This window comes from Opisthocomus hoazin, chromosome 1 (genome assembly GCF_030867145.1).
Source record: "Opisthocomus hoazin isolate bOpiHoa1 chromosome 1, bOpiHoa1.hap1, whole genome shotgun sequence".
NCBI classification, from domain to species: domain Eukaryota; kingdom Metazoa; phylum Chordata; class Aves; order Opisthocomiformes; family Opisthocomidae; genus Opisthocomus; species Opisthocomus hoazin.
The window spans coordinates 128,837,245-128,852,586 of record NC_134414.1 but is presented as its reverse complement, the minus strand read 5'-3'; positions in this window follow the sequence as shown (position 1 = coordinate 128,852,586).

Genomic DNA, 15,342 nt, shown 5'->3' with positions numbered 1-15,342 from the left:
CATTTAAAGAGGAGGAAACCCCACATCATCCCACAAGACTCTCTTTGGCTGTCTTGTCCTGACCCAAGGCTCAGCCTGAGTCCACGTAGTCCTTGAGGCAGCTGGCATAGCCCCTGACAGCAAGCTGTTGCTCTGCTGATCTTCCCCCAGTGGCTGCCTATTTTTTTGGCATGACTGTCCCAGCAGCGCATCCAACAGCTTCAATTCAAAAGCCTCAGTTCAAACCGCCCATGCTTAGCTCTGTCCAAGTAGCATCTGCCCCGTGCAAAAGATGTGATGCCAGTGCCTGTGCTGAGGCTGCCGGGCGCCCGGGCGCAAGCAGAAGGGGCTCTGTGGAGAAGCCCTCAGCACAGTGGGGAGAGGAGCTCAGCGATGCCAAGAAGCACACAGCAGAGGCCACTACGTGCACCTGCATTTGCAAGCACTGAAGTCAGCCTCTCTTAAGAGGGCCATGTGCTACGGTGTTTTAGTCTGCCCTTAATTGTAGGTTTTGCTTGATGCTTCTGCTTACCTTTTAGTAATGCTGACAAATGGCTTACGCTTGTGTGTGAGAATGGCCATGCACTTTCCAGGACCTTAGCAGTTTATTTTATTCTCCCCAACTTGTTGCTGAAATTTTTAGACCACTTTTATCCACTTACCGTGCAACTTGAGCAGTCATAGGTCTCCAATGAGATTGCAATGCATGTCACTGAGGCAGAGAATTGGATGACAATTTTATACCTTTTTCCTTCTGCTTGCATTACTCTAGCTTCTTTCTTTACTACTCTTACCAATATTTCTGTGCAGTGTTTGCAAAGCATCAGCGTTTTTTGCTGTCTTTTCTGACCTATGGATATTGCACAGTATGTGATGAACTACTCACTCCATATTCTTTGTGAGCACACTGGGCTCTGCAACTCCTTACTACGCATAGTCCCTTTACATTTTTCTGGGAGTATAAAACGGGCAGCAAACCTAGCAAAACTGAGAAGTGGCTTGGTGTAAGAGAATGACCTGAGAGGCACCCTCAGAAATATGAAAGGGGCATGTGGTATCCAAGTTATTATCACCTGACTGGCTCCTGAAGTAGAGAAGCTGCTAAAGCAGGGTTGAGCACACCCTGGCTAACGTTCACTCAGATGGAAACTCTCATCTCCTCCACACTTTTCATCCTCCCCACCCCCATTCCTGCATTAATGTTTTTTGGAAAGATCGTATTCTTCACAAGGAAGTAAAATGAGAGGGTGTAAACACGGAAGGGAAATGGTATGGAAGGTCAATTCTCCAGAAAAAGTATGTCTTCCATACAGTGACTATACTGTACCATAAGAGCCTCAATTTCTTGTTTTGAGAAGTGTAGAGACTTAAAATTTTTAAGGCAACATGATACAGCTGGTTGTGCCTATCAATTAGTTTTTTCCCCAGTTAATAGAAACTGAGCAGTAATAACTTTAATTAACATTTGCATAATTGTGATTAGTAACTTACAAAAGAACTGCTGCAGTAACATTATAAAAGATTATGTAGCAGTTATTGAATTATGCTTTCTTTATTTAATTTTTTTAAGTCACAGTGAGCAGCAAACAGGATGTGTCTAGTTGATTATGTAATTAAACATATTAAGTAGCTGTAAGCTGAAGTAATTAAGAAAAGTTTGAGCACTTTATAGGGCAAATAAGAGCTACAAGAAGGCCAAGTGTTTCCTAAGGAGTCCAGCTAAAACACCAAGGTTGTATGGCTTGAAACTCAGTTGTAGGTTGTTTGTCACTGTTCACTGGTAGTTTCATATGCTTATTCGCAACAAGTGCTCCTTGAGAACTAATGCCTAATTCAATTAGACGGTACACTTCATTATTTACTGCTCACCTTCAGCGGTGCTATGAGAATTGGGGCCTAGGATAACTCTTTTTTCAATGCCAAATTACCTCAAGTGTCAGTTGTGATGGATCCAGGACTAACTTCGGATGAAGATTAAAGCTCCATGACTTTGCCCTGTATGTGCTTTGAATTTTTATGTGGATGCTCAGAAAGCAGCCAGCAAAGGGGAAGTGGGTAGTGAAGCAGCAGGGAGATAACACCTGCAGATCCCTCCGGAAGACCTAAAGAAGCTAGTTGTGATTAACAATCAGCAGCAGGTTACCAGAGACTTAATGCAGAAACAAGCATAGTAAGTTTCTTGATAAGGCACTGTGGGAAGTATCAGCTTTAGTTTTTATTTTGAGGTTTGAAAGCACTGAGGTGACAGTGTTGAAAAATGCAGAACATTTTAAAGAGAGAGATGCTTTGGTCTTGCAAAATTCAGAATATATCATCATTTTTAAAAGATCAGAAGCAAAAATATACAGAAACTAAATGAAAAACAATGAGTGTCAAACATGATAAGGAAGTTCATTTCATTCCTTCAACCCAAGGGTTTGGTATTAGAGAACCTCTTATACACATGGAGTACTGAACTGTTTCTCCATCATTTACAGGCACTGCAGCAAAGAAGTATTTCAGTGCTGTAGGAGTTATTAATGGACTGCTATTACTGCTAGTGCTGCTGAAGAACTTTCAGCAAATGAGACATTACAGAAAGAAAATCAAAAGATAATGATAGGACAGCTTCCCTTAAAGTTGCTCACCTTTGGATTTGTTACAGTTTATCTGTACTTACAATTTGATGCTTGTTCTTCACATTCATCCTTCTTCCCTTTATTGTACCTTTATGGTTCCTGGGCTTCTTATTTTTCTCTTTCCTCTCAGTACCACATTGATCTCTGTGATAGTACATTGCCAGAGAAGTCGTCGTAACTGGCTGCACCCAACTTCTCTGCCTCCCCAACAACCTTTGCTCTCATTCCTCTGATTCTGTTTGTTCTCAGATATTTCTGGTCACATTTGGAAAAGATTTATCTTTCTGGTCCCAACTTGTTAAGTTTATTCTGATTTTTGTAAGTTGAAAGTGACCAAGGGTGTATGTTTTCAATTAATTTTTAAGACTCAGTCTTTCTGAGACTGCACATCTCTGAACTTGAACTTCCTTTATGCTTTGGCAACAAGCTAAAAATGAGATAGCTTAGCTGAGAAGGAAGTGAATTATTAACCCTCTCATACGCTAAGAGCATCAGCTAATGAAAGCTCTGTATTTTAGAGATCTTTGAGAAGTATAGTTTAGAGTTTAGAGGACCCATAAGGAAACTGACTGAAATACGAATTAGAAACTCAAGATGTTTTTAAGTCATGTAACTAACTTCTAAGCTAAAAAAGAATAAACCCTAAATTATGTGCCTGGTAAATGAATCACATAAGGATACAACAGACCACTATGTGCAATAATTACTAAATGCTCAGATGTTAGACTAGAGGATCAAAAATATTGTTTCATTTTAGCGTATGAGACCCACAGCTTTTTTATTGCATGCTTTGGCTACGCTTCTGTGTATTCCCAACTGTGAATTTTGACTGCATGTTAGGTATGGAATAATCCGATTCTGCACACCAAAACTTGGCAGACTCAAATGAATTTCCCTGATTCAAATACAAGAAGTTTTTGTTTTGTACAGATTCTGCATCAGACTTGAAAATTTTTTCTAGGGCACAAAAGCTACACCAAAACTAGTCTGGATTTTTCCAAAGCTAGTCACCCATCCATTAAAATCAATAATAAAGCGCAAGTATGGTTAAAGCACAGTAAAAGGAGAAAAATGTACCACCCCCATTGGAACAAATTAGAGAACAATGGCTTCTATTGGCAGTTGCTTTATTACTGGAAAAATCCTTTTCTGAGGGGATTGGATTGCACAGGGCCATCCTGTAAAGGCAAAGTCTTTCTGCTGTTAATCCTGGCCTTCGGCAGCCGAAAATCTGTGCTCCAGCTCTGCTCAGCCCACTCCTTTTGGAGAGCAGTGGCAAAGATGATAAATTTCCACTCTGCTGCACCCACAGCTCACGCTAAAAGTCTCCTGCAATCAGACACCCTCCAAGCATCCCCCCTTCAGTAACACCACTTCAGTGATTACTGGGATAGGAATGCCAGGCAAACCTGGTGGGATAAGGCTTTCTGCCTTAAGCGAGTCCCACTTCTCGAGCTGAGCAAGTCGGTTCAGTTCTTCTAAAAGCCCAGCGCTGGATGGGGCATCAACACTCTGCAGCCAGTGCTGGGGTCTGGCAATATGGCCCTTTCCAAACCACGTTGGTGAGGGAGTTGCTTCATGTGCAGTTCAGAGATCCCCGCTGGAGTCTGGGAGACTGATGGGCAAGAAAAGTCAGTGACTGGTGCAGCTACCCCAGCTCTACCTGCCCGTGCTCATGGATCCATCTCATAAATCTATCTCAATCTATTTAATGGGGCCGTAGAGCCTGCTAGTGTTGGTGATTGCTCATTAGCTTATATCCATGACAATTATCCGTAGGGAAGCGGGGGGGGGGGGGGGGGGGGGGGGCTATAGCCTCTGCTTTTAGCATGCAAATCAAGCAAAGTTTGGAGTTACTACACAAAATCACCAAATGCCAGACTGTCATTACTGCAATTGGTTTTTCAGAATACAGTTTTAAAGCTTTAATGAAACACTTTATAAGAATTTTAATCATGCTTCTGTTGAAAGCAATGGCAAAAATACTTCAATGGCATTGGATCAGAGTACACACAGTGCAGATTATTTATTTTGCTTGTGTAACTAAATAATGACATAAATTTGCAGCTGGTACAACAGGAAGCTTAAAACTCAGGTACTTGTGATTCATTCTGTTTGGAATATTTAGACAAATAGAGCCTCAAATCAAAAATAGACAAAGGAAATTAAGAGCTGATTTAGGATTTTACCAAGAATAACATCGTAAAGACATGGAAAGTGGAAGCACTACATTTCATACTCATTTTGAGTGGGCAGCCTGCAAACACCAGCCCTAGCACTGCAAAATGCTCCTGAGACAGCACCTGTTGCACAGGCAGGGAGAGACTCTGCCCTGCACTCGCTGAAGGGTATATGTGTAACTCGGTCACAGTAATTAAGACTCCACATGAATTAATAATAATAATCTTCTTGATTTCAGCAGGATTATTTATCAGCTCATCAGCTAATATGTGCAAACAAAAGAAAGTGCCACCCAGAGGAATGAGTATGAATAACAAAAATGTTTAGATCTGGTTTCCTACAGGGTTTTATTTTGCACAGTCGTTTACCCCTCTAGAGAGGTGCACGTGTCCTGCTCCCTTTTTGCCCTGGCTGGGTGTTCTCTTCTGCCCGCTCTGCACACTGTTAGCGTGACTATGCAGTGTGTCGGGTCAGGGCTATCACACGGTCCATAATGTCAGAACACGTGTAAGACAGTAGTTGTTGCTTTAGAGGAACAGTTCTTTTAGCTATAGTTTGTCTGCTACGGAAAAGCCAAGTGTGGGATTTGGATGAGAAGGCTTAGGGTGTCCTCGGGTGCCTGAGACACCAGTGCAGGGCAGTCAGGTATGACCCATGCTGTTCTGGAGTGGCAGCCGGAGGCCACGCAGGGAGTTCTAGAAAGAGATCCCCTGTGTAAAACGGGATTAAACACCCCCGTTTAGCCACCTGAGCCTCTCCTCAAATGTCTGTCTGTGACCCCCTTTGTCTGGTAGCACTAAAAGAGGCTGAGGATGCAACCATATTTCCCCAGCAGCATAATGTACAGACAAAAGCTAATGACAACCTCCACAGTATGTTGCTTTAGATAGAGCATCTAGAGAGGAGGAAGTGTAAGCTAACTTAGCCAAGCTTTCAAGAAATGTGTTATGGATGATCTAGTGAGGGATACAACGCCCAAGGGCAATAAAGATGTAGGAACACAGAACAGAGCTAAAAGCATTCATCTGGTCCTTCTCACAGCCTCACCAGAGTCAAATTTCTAACATATCTGCAGCACCTGTCCTTTACAAATATCTTTTATGCAGAGTCCTCAGTCTTCCCAAGCAAGTCACTCCAGCATCTCTCTGTCCTTAACATTCAGAGGCTCTCTCATTTTTTATTAACCTCCCTTGCTGTAGTTTAAATCCATCATTACTTGTATTTTTTTATGTATTAGAAGACTTATTGTGACATCTTTCCACTGTTGTAATCACTTAAATTGTGCCACTTACATTCATTTGATCTTCTTTTTTCCTGCTAGGTCATATTTTCTAGACTTCTGATAACCTTTACCGCTCTCAACTGGCCGCTCTTCAACTGTAGAAGCCTTGACTCTTCTCCATTTCATCTCTCATTACTCACTGAATCATTTGCAAAGTATATGAGGCTGGTCCTAGCCCTCAGTGTCTCCATCAGATGTATGGGTAGCATCAGAACAGCCAGATATTAGTTGTGTGGCTTGTGCTAGCTGTCCTGAGCTTTATACATGGTGCTTGTCATCAAGAAAAAAGGGCATTGAAATCAATTCACAAAAAAGATCAAGCGATGAAAGCCAGACACAAATTACAGAAAAATCTGGAGTAATGGGCATTCTTTTTTTTTTTATGCTTTGTGTCTCACAACTGATATCAAAGTTCAGATATGATTCTTGACATTTTTTGAACTTCAAAAGATGTGAGCTTTTTCAGCAAGAAAGAAAGGTTTCCAAGGTTTCATGTAGTTCTGCTCAAAGAAACTCTTTCCTTTTTCATTCATCTGTTCAATATTCAAGTCTTTTTATCTGACCTTGTGTCTAGTTCTTAGCGCGACATTAGAGCAGTGTGGAGCCGTAAAATTGTTGCATGGTTACTTCTCTCTCTCCTTGAAATTAGACATCATCGTCAACTCAGTTCTAGTGCACTCACCTCTAGAGGACCATCAGTTTCTGACAACTTTAATTTTTCATCCTCTAAAACTGAAGCACTTAATTGGAGAGGAAGCTTCTCTCTGAACCACCATCTTGCTACATCCACAGAAAAGCAGACATACACAGTAGTTCAGAGAGAAGGGTGAACTACTCTCATTTTACTCTGTCCCCCACTGGAAATAGCAAGTCAAAATACAAGATAAGACTGTGTAAAGTGTTGCAATTCCAAACAAATCTGAACTAATAGACCATCATTATTTTGTCCATTATCTCTCACAGTAGATATCAGAGTTCAAAGCTGTTAATCTCCCTGGCCATCAGCTTCCAAACTGGATAGATAGGAAAATTCTCCATATCTATTACTTTAGAGACTGTTTAATTTCAAGGAACTGTTTCTCCTGAATAGATTGGAATAAGCATGCAATTTTTTTGTTGGAGCTGCAACAAATCATGAGAATTAAACGTTTTCTTCCACATTGCAGCATGATTAAATAGATACTAGATTGATATAATATATAAATAATAATGTGTGTATGGTACATACCTTAAAAACATCTTTTTAGAGAACTATCACTGAAGAGACAAAAGGCCATATTAATTTCTGGCATACCACTTCTTCAGACCAACTGGAGTGATATTTGTATCTCTTCCAGATGAGATCTTAGAGCTGAAAAATTGTGTTAGGTAAGAAAGCGTTGTTGAAATAGCTAGATTCTGTACCAGGCACTTTAAAAGCATCCAAATGGCTTATTTTTCAGCTGTGAAATAGAAGTCATTTCCACTGTTCTGGAAACATGGGATTCAAGGTGACTTCACGGGGTGTTAATGGACGAATGATCTGCACCCTGCTAACAATATTTCATGAGCAATGATGTAGCAAATGACATAGTCTATTACACTGTGCCACCAGATGCCTTCGAAAAAACATGTTGCTGGCTTTAACATCCCAGACTGAATCAACTTTCCACAGAAATGACACTGATGCCCACTGTAAAAGACTGTGCGTCCCCAGCATTGACTAGCAGCTCTTTAGATGGGGCAGTAATGACATCCCATTTCCAGTATCTCTCCCACCAACTGAATCTCTGATGGCTAATAAATGGCGAGGGCATTAGTCTTCCCTTCACTATGTACTGTTACCTATATGTACGGGACACTTGTTTTAGTATGGAGCACTTTCTTCTGTCCGTGCAGATTTAGGGAAATTACCAGCTTAGAGATCTCGTGGTAAAACACAGTTGATTTTAAACAAAGTCCCGCGGGGTGGGGGGGGGGGGGGGGGGGAGTGGCACCCTGAAAGACAGAGAGGTCCGTGGAGAGCATGGGATAACCCAAGTCCTGTTGTTCAGGAGGCTAAAACCCGCTGATTATAAAAGCAGAGAATGCGAACAGCCAGTGGGACTGCAGCATACCAGCAGTGTTAGAGGTGCTCAGAGTCTCTTGTGCCCTTCGTGACTCCCCTTCTGACCGCCAGCAGGTTCCACACCTCCACGTCTGCACCTTGGGCACCCTCAGCACAGTTTGGACCCATCTCCCTTTTGGGTCCAAAGGATGGGCAAGGGAAGGAATGCAGCTGAGGACACATACTATTTTCTTCAAAATATACTGTCTTCAGAATATACTTTCTTTTGCTTTTTCAGTTGCTGGACACTATCATAAACTTTCATTGCAAATTATTTCTCCTGGAGTACCATGAGAGTGATCAATATTTCAAATGGAGTCAACCTATTCTGAAGAAGAATAGTTGTAATGAAATGCATGATTTCTAGTGAAATCCTGCTCAAACTTGCTCCCAAGGGCTTACAAACAATTATTAAGGGGACAGACACACTAGGACACGACAGGAATTTTCTCCAAAAACATTGACTAGTGATTTGTTTGAAGTTTGAAGTGTGTTTCCAAAAGTCAAGGCCTTGCTGTTTGTTCATTTTGTTTAACAACAATTTCAGCTGCTGTTAACTTTCACCAAAATAAATTTGCCATCCAGCGTTAGGAAAAATATCCCCTGTAATACCTACTCCAAGTGGCAAAGGAAAAAACTCTTTAAGAGCTCAGGCTCTCTACTTAGACCCTGCCTAGGGTGAGTGAAAATAACAAACTTTATTTACATTTTCACGGAAAAAAATAAAAATGTATATCTGATCTTTTGCAGTTCAGCCATTGGTAACTGTTGTAATTGTGTTCTTTTGGAGTTGTACCACATCAGGATGAGTAAAAAGAGAAGTAAGTTGCCCTGAGCTATCTGGAAGTAGGCAACGCAAATAACAGTGCCAACAGTAGTCACTGATGATGGGCAGAAATTAACAGAAATTCAGAAAGAAAGAGGTGAGGAGAATAGCTAGGGAGGAAGTAACTATAAGCAATTTATAAATTCTGAATTGCATCTTAACAAACATGGTGAATAAGGGCAGAATTTTCTGTTAATTTTATTTTTGTATTAATTTTTTTTCTCCTTTGCCTTATCTTTCTTTTTTCTTTATATATATATTTAAAACAGTATATAATTAAAACCATATACATTTATATAATTAAAACATACATGTACTTATTGCCCTCTACAACTACCTGAAAGGAGGTTGCAGTGAGGCAGGTGTTGGTCTCTTCTCCCAAGTAACCAGCAATAGGATGAGAAGCAATGGCCTCAAGTTGCATCAGGGGAGGTTTAGATTAGATATTAGCAAAAATTTCTTTACTGAAAGAGTGGTCAGACATTGGAACAAGCTGCCCAGGGAGGTGGTGGAGTCCCCATCCCTGGAGGTGTTCTAAAGACGTGTAGATGTGGCACTTCGGGACATGGTTTAGCAGGCATGGTGGTGTTGGGCAGATGGCTGGACCTGATGATCTTAGAGGTCTTTTCCAACCTATGATTCTATGATATATATATGTCGTTTTAAAAGGTGGCTTTGGACAGAAAGAGGACAAAATAATGTAGAAAATAGTAACTCCAGCTTCCTTTTTCCAAAACCACTACCTCACATTTTTTGGAAGTATGAAACACCAGTGTGAAGATTTCCTGAGGGCTGACAAATACACTGGCCAGTACGCAACCCTGGCAAAAAATTCCATTGCTCCTGCCCTCTCTCCCACCAAGATGCTAGTAGGCTTTACTTCTCTAGGATAGCCAGCTACACAGTGCCATAAACTTTCTGTCAATTTGAAAGCACACATATTAGCAGAAAGAGAGATTTTTATTTCAGAGGAATCTATCCTTTTGTCTCACTCCTCTTCCAACTTGTAGCAGAGAGCTTGGTGACCACTCAGTTTTTCCCTACATCTTGTACTGTCCCCTGCAAACTTCCACACTCGTAAAGTACTTCTTTTCAGCAATAAAATACAGCAGAAAGACTTTTACAAGCAGCCAGGAAGGCAGTATTTTCCCTGCTCAAGTAAACTTCTCTTGGCATTTTCTTTTGCTGTTCCTGTTGGTGCCCATGCAGCCTATTCCCCTGCAGGGCTCAGCATGAGCAGCAGCCTGCAGATGCACAATAACTGCACTTAGTCTGCAGCAGGAGCTCCCAGTACTTGGTACTTTTCCTAACGCTTGACTGGGAAAATAGGCTGGGGAACAAGAGACCTGAGTCAAGGAGCGAATACAAGGTACGAGCAGAAACTTCCTTAACACCTGGAGACAAAGCACACACAAAGGAAAAGAGCGGGTTAGTGAAAGACTTCTCTCAGAGGAGTTCTGCCCCACACTGACCTTTTCCTCCTGCGTTACGCTGTAGTTGTACATTGTCATTCTCTCTCCTGTGAAATTGCAGTGACTTTTTCATGTAGTGAGAGCACCGGTGTCCACATGGGAAAAGAGAAGGAACAAAGATAGGCAGCAGGTCCTGCCTGGGAGGAGGTCATTTCCGTCCACAGCTGGATAGGATCACCGATCACTGCTAGCTCATCTCATTTCTCTCGGGTGGGTGCCCTGCCAGGCACTGGGCAAATTACTCTAATATCTGAGTTTCCTTGGCTGTTAAGAGAAGTAAGACTGTTATGCTATCTCCTGAGAAGTGTGTTACAAATATTAATTAGCTCCTGTTTGTAAAACAGTTTGTAAGTAGAAAATGTGTGTGGGAGGACCAAGTATGGTATACTAGTGTTACTAAATTGGTGTTTAAGCTAGTAGCTCTTTGCTAACTGCAGCTTTACTGAGGAAATAGAAGAGATGGGTCTCCAGTACATCGCTTTAAATCCAAAGCTGGTTCATAACTCCTTTACCCGCTGGATGAGCTCTCAGTTATTTCCCATCATTTTCAAATTTTCCCACAGGCTGTGGGTGTAAAGCAGTATATCTCCAGAGACACAGCCGGAGATGGAAGAAGCTGGTATCTCTGCAGCAGCAAGACCACACCAGGTGACACTAGAACAGGACCTCTTTCTGCAGTCCCTCAGTCCTGGGTCAGCTGCAGGCAGCTCGGCAGTGGCCAGGCTCCATGCATGAGACCAGAATTACCATGGTCCAGCCTTTCTCTGGACTCAGTCTTGGCACGCATGAAGGAGTAGTATGTTTTCTTTTAGCTCTGAGATGCTTGAAATTCACCTAGATCTCTTAATTCTGCATTGTTCTCTGTCTCACAGTAGGTCTTTTTAACTCCTGTCTCTAAATGAGGCAGATCTTCCCAGCCACAGGCATTTCATTTAAATATAAACGTGAAAGTTGTGCTGGAGGAAATGGTTTCTGCTCAACTATTTGATTATGAAATCAAATCATTTCTCTGCTGTTTTCAAATTGGTGGCTAACGGATGGTAACGGTGAAAAAGGGGGACTGCAGGGCTGGGTTTACATGAATTAAAGACATTCATTCCTGTGTGTGCTTTAATCTCTATTGAAAGTAGCGTGTTTTCAATTATGACCTGAGCCTATGGGATTTTTTTTATCTCTAGAGCAATAGAGAAAAGCCTTTAACCCTCAGGAAATTGTTAAATGTAGGATTATACACCAATGCCATCAATTATTCTTTCTTATGTTCACAAATGCTAACAAAGAGATGAATTGATGGGTAAGATCTTTACTTCAGGCAAGAGGAAACACCAGCTACAAGTAAAATAAAGGCATAGGTAAAGAAATGGCTAGCTGAGCTTCTGTGAAACACAGACAGGAAATGCTGAAAGCACAGGAATCCGATAGTGATTTTTGATCTCTGGTGTCACAGAAAATCACGCAAGTACCAGTCTTCTGAGTGAACAGATGGTTCCTGTTTTTTTCCACAGTAAGTCAAAAGGCAACCAATACATTGGTATTTTCTTCAACGTCCAAATGTCCTTGTGGTTTCAAACCTAAGCCACAACAGTGAGCTCTCCCTCCACCCCAATTTGAATTTTGGAAGGACCAATGCAGGTTTTGAGGCCCAGAAAGAGTGGGCTGGATTCCCCTAGTTCCTTGTCCTCATGCCTTGACACAAGCTCCGTAGCCTTCTTTCCCCTACAAGTCACTCTTCCCTACTTGATGTCTGAAATTCTCTCTTTCTTTAACCTCATGAGAAATTATTAATTCCCCTAAATACATTATCTTTTATCTAAATGTCTATACACTGCAGGGACTCACAAAAACCCACATGTTGTATTCTTCCTATAGCTTAGCATTTTGCAACCTTGCAAATATTTGCTCGTCATTAGCACATGCATGTGCTCTGTGGAAAACTGTCTGGTTCTGTGGTGTTGACTCTTATGTTTTTATGCAACTGCTGGAGTGCTTTGTGGAAAGCTAAGTATTAAGGATGCTTCTAATATCATTTTTCTATATAAACATCACTGCAATTGCCCCAGGGGTGACAGTCATTTGCTACTGGGAATTAAAGATGGGTAGAAAGAAGGTGTCCAGAGAAGTTCCATGTTATACAGTATCATGAGAATCTATGACCTAAATAACTTAAATAGCCTATGTAAAGCCAACTGGATAGAAAGGCAGCACATAAACATAACACACAGTAGATGAGTAGAGATGATGTGGATATTGTCTTGCTCCTGAAACTTACATCTGTAAGCTATAAGACAACCTTTCAGGAACTGGCAGTAGACTAATTTCATGAGCAACAAGAATTGCTTCAATCTTCATAAATGCTTTTGCAGTTTAGGCCTATGAAAACAGAACAAATCAAGACTAAACATGAGAGTTGGAGGCTGGCAGTGCTCACTTTCCTTTTCCTCCCCCAGCCGGTTGCACTAGTACGTCTCTGCAGGGCTGTGCTTGTGTCCTCACTCGCTCCTGGCAAAGGGAGCCTGGCAGAAGCAGGTGAAAACCAGAGCCAGGTACACACTGGAATCAGTGGGATGGACACCTGTCATGGAAGAGGAATGCTACCTTGGTCTCAGTAGCCCAGCGTGCTGGTGAGGACACTGTCACAGAGAGGCACAGAACAATTTTTTCACTTTGTTCTTGGCATGGCAAAAGGTAGGCTTCTTGACTCCACTGTGAAGGCTTCAGCCCTGTCAAAGATCTGCCCACAAAACACAGAAACTCCCCAGCCTGGCATGGAAGATGGGGAGTAGGCTATGTAGTTAAAGACTACTGGAAGAGGAGGAAGAGCTTGCTCTCCTCCAGTGGTACCAAAGGAAGGAGCTGTGAGGATACTCCAATCTCCCAAGCTAGACAGGTGAGGCTGTTCTCCCTCTGCTGTCACCTGGGCAATAAAAACCTCCCTGTCTCTCTTCCCTATCATTTTAACCCCCTGTATAGAGGGTATTTTTGCTTTCCATATTCTGCTTGCTGGGGTGCAGCTGAGCAGTTGGAGCATGTCCTGGTTTTGGTTAAAAACAGAACCGATTCTCTTTCAGTGAATCTTCCTTACAGCTGAGTTCTTCTAAGTAACTGCATTTCTCTGAAGCTGGCTGCACATTTTACAGACACTGTCCACTCCAAAGCTGATAACACCTGATGTTTATAGTTACACTGAGCTAATGGTAGGAAAGGAATGCAGAAAAAGGCCCTTGTTTATCACTATCACTATAGCAGCCAAGGTCACCGACAGATCTCTTAGGTCCCACAAGTGAGGAGTTGGAAGGAGTCGGACTTGCAGAGAGGGGCAGACAGGACAGGTGACCCCACACTGACCAGCAAGGTATTCCATGCCATGGACATCACACTCAGTTTAAAGCTGGGGGATCACGAGGGTCTCGCTCTCTTCGTCCATAGCCAGCTGCTGAAGAGGACCCTGCTCGTTGTCCTGCCTGCGATCCTGAAACAGATCCCAGTCCGTGCATCCCTGAGTACAGTTCCTGTCTGCTGGGGCCAGTACAGGACTGCCTGCTGCTGCCCAGCAGCTGATGGCGGGATGCCAACACCCAGCACCCAGCTCCTGGAAACTCAGTGTCAGTTTTGTATATTTTGTGTCATTTCTCTTATTATTAATATTATTAGTATTATTAGTGCTACGAATAAAACTTTTTATATTCGGTTTGTAAGTCTCTCTCCCTTTTCCTCCTTTTCCCCCTTTTCCCTTCCTCTGGTGGGAGGGTGGGGGTTAACAGAGAGCGTCTGCCACTCGCCCTGCTCTAAACTGTGACAGAGCACTGCCCCAACTGCCTCAAGACCTTCTCCCTAAGGGCACTGCTCCAGACCACAGTGGGGAGAAAAAGCACAGGTGCCGCCCAACTTGCAGTAATGCACAGCACCTTTTCTTACTTCACCTTTATTATTTTTGGAAGGGTTTAGACCAAAATCACCCAGTCTCAGCAGAAGAACTTCTACAGGTGAAGTGTTTTGGGGTGATACCAAGCAGGGCTTATTGGTACCGAACGGAGCAGAGGGCCTGGCTGTGATATAGATTTCAGAACATTATGAAAAAGCATGTATCTCTATTCCTTATGACTCTTTGGGTATATCAATACCATTCCTACTCACTCACCATATCTGTAATTCCTGTTTCTCTGATTTTCTTCACATTCTCTGTTCCATCTTCTGCACTCTTCCCCAGGCAGAAAGCTTGTCTGCCCCGCTTGTCTGGACTAAGGGAAGAGAAACTTTTGTTACAAAGCAGTGGCTCAAAGTTATGTTCCTAGAAGATCAGCAGAAAAAGTAATGAAAGCCACCAAAAAAAAAGAGGAAAAGGCCACTTATGCTTACCTATAAACCATGTGCCAATAGCTTAGTTATTATGACACAGGATTTATTCACACCTTGCTTTGTAGAAACTCCTTTCTTTATGCTATAATTTGTTTGGCTATAGTCTAAGCAAAAGTGTGTGTACACATGTGCATCTGTGAGTGTGTCTAATTTTTTAGGATCTGTGGTTGTGCAATCCTTCGGGAAAAGTTAAGACACACGGCCTGTTCATAATAAACAGTGCCACAGCTTAAGTTACTCATTCCTTGTTCTTGCTTTAAAGATCTAAACAGAGCCTCGCATGCAGTAAACTTCTGTTTCACTCCTTGCCTCTTACAGGAGATGAATGGTGCATTCAGAGAAGGATTCAGACTTCATGAGACCTTGTTTCATCGTCAGTGGTTATACTTGTCTGAAAAGGTAGCAGTGAGCATTAACCAGCATCATACTGAATATGGCTAGTAGCCAGGTATGTTCTTGCTTTGAGTTTCTCACTGTACTCACACACACTGTACAGCAAAAGTATTTGGTTTAACTGTATCTAGTTTTAATTATACCTTGCT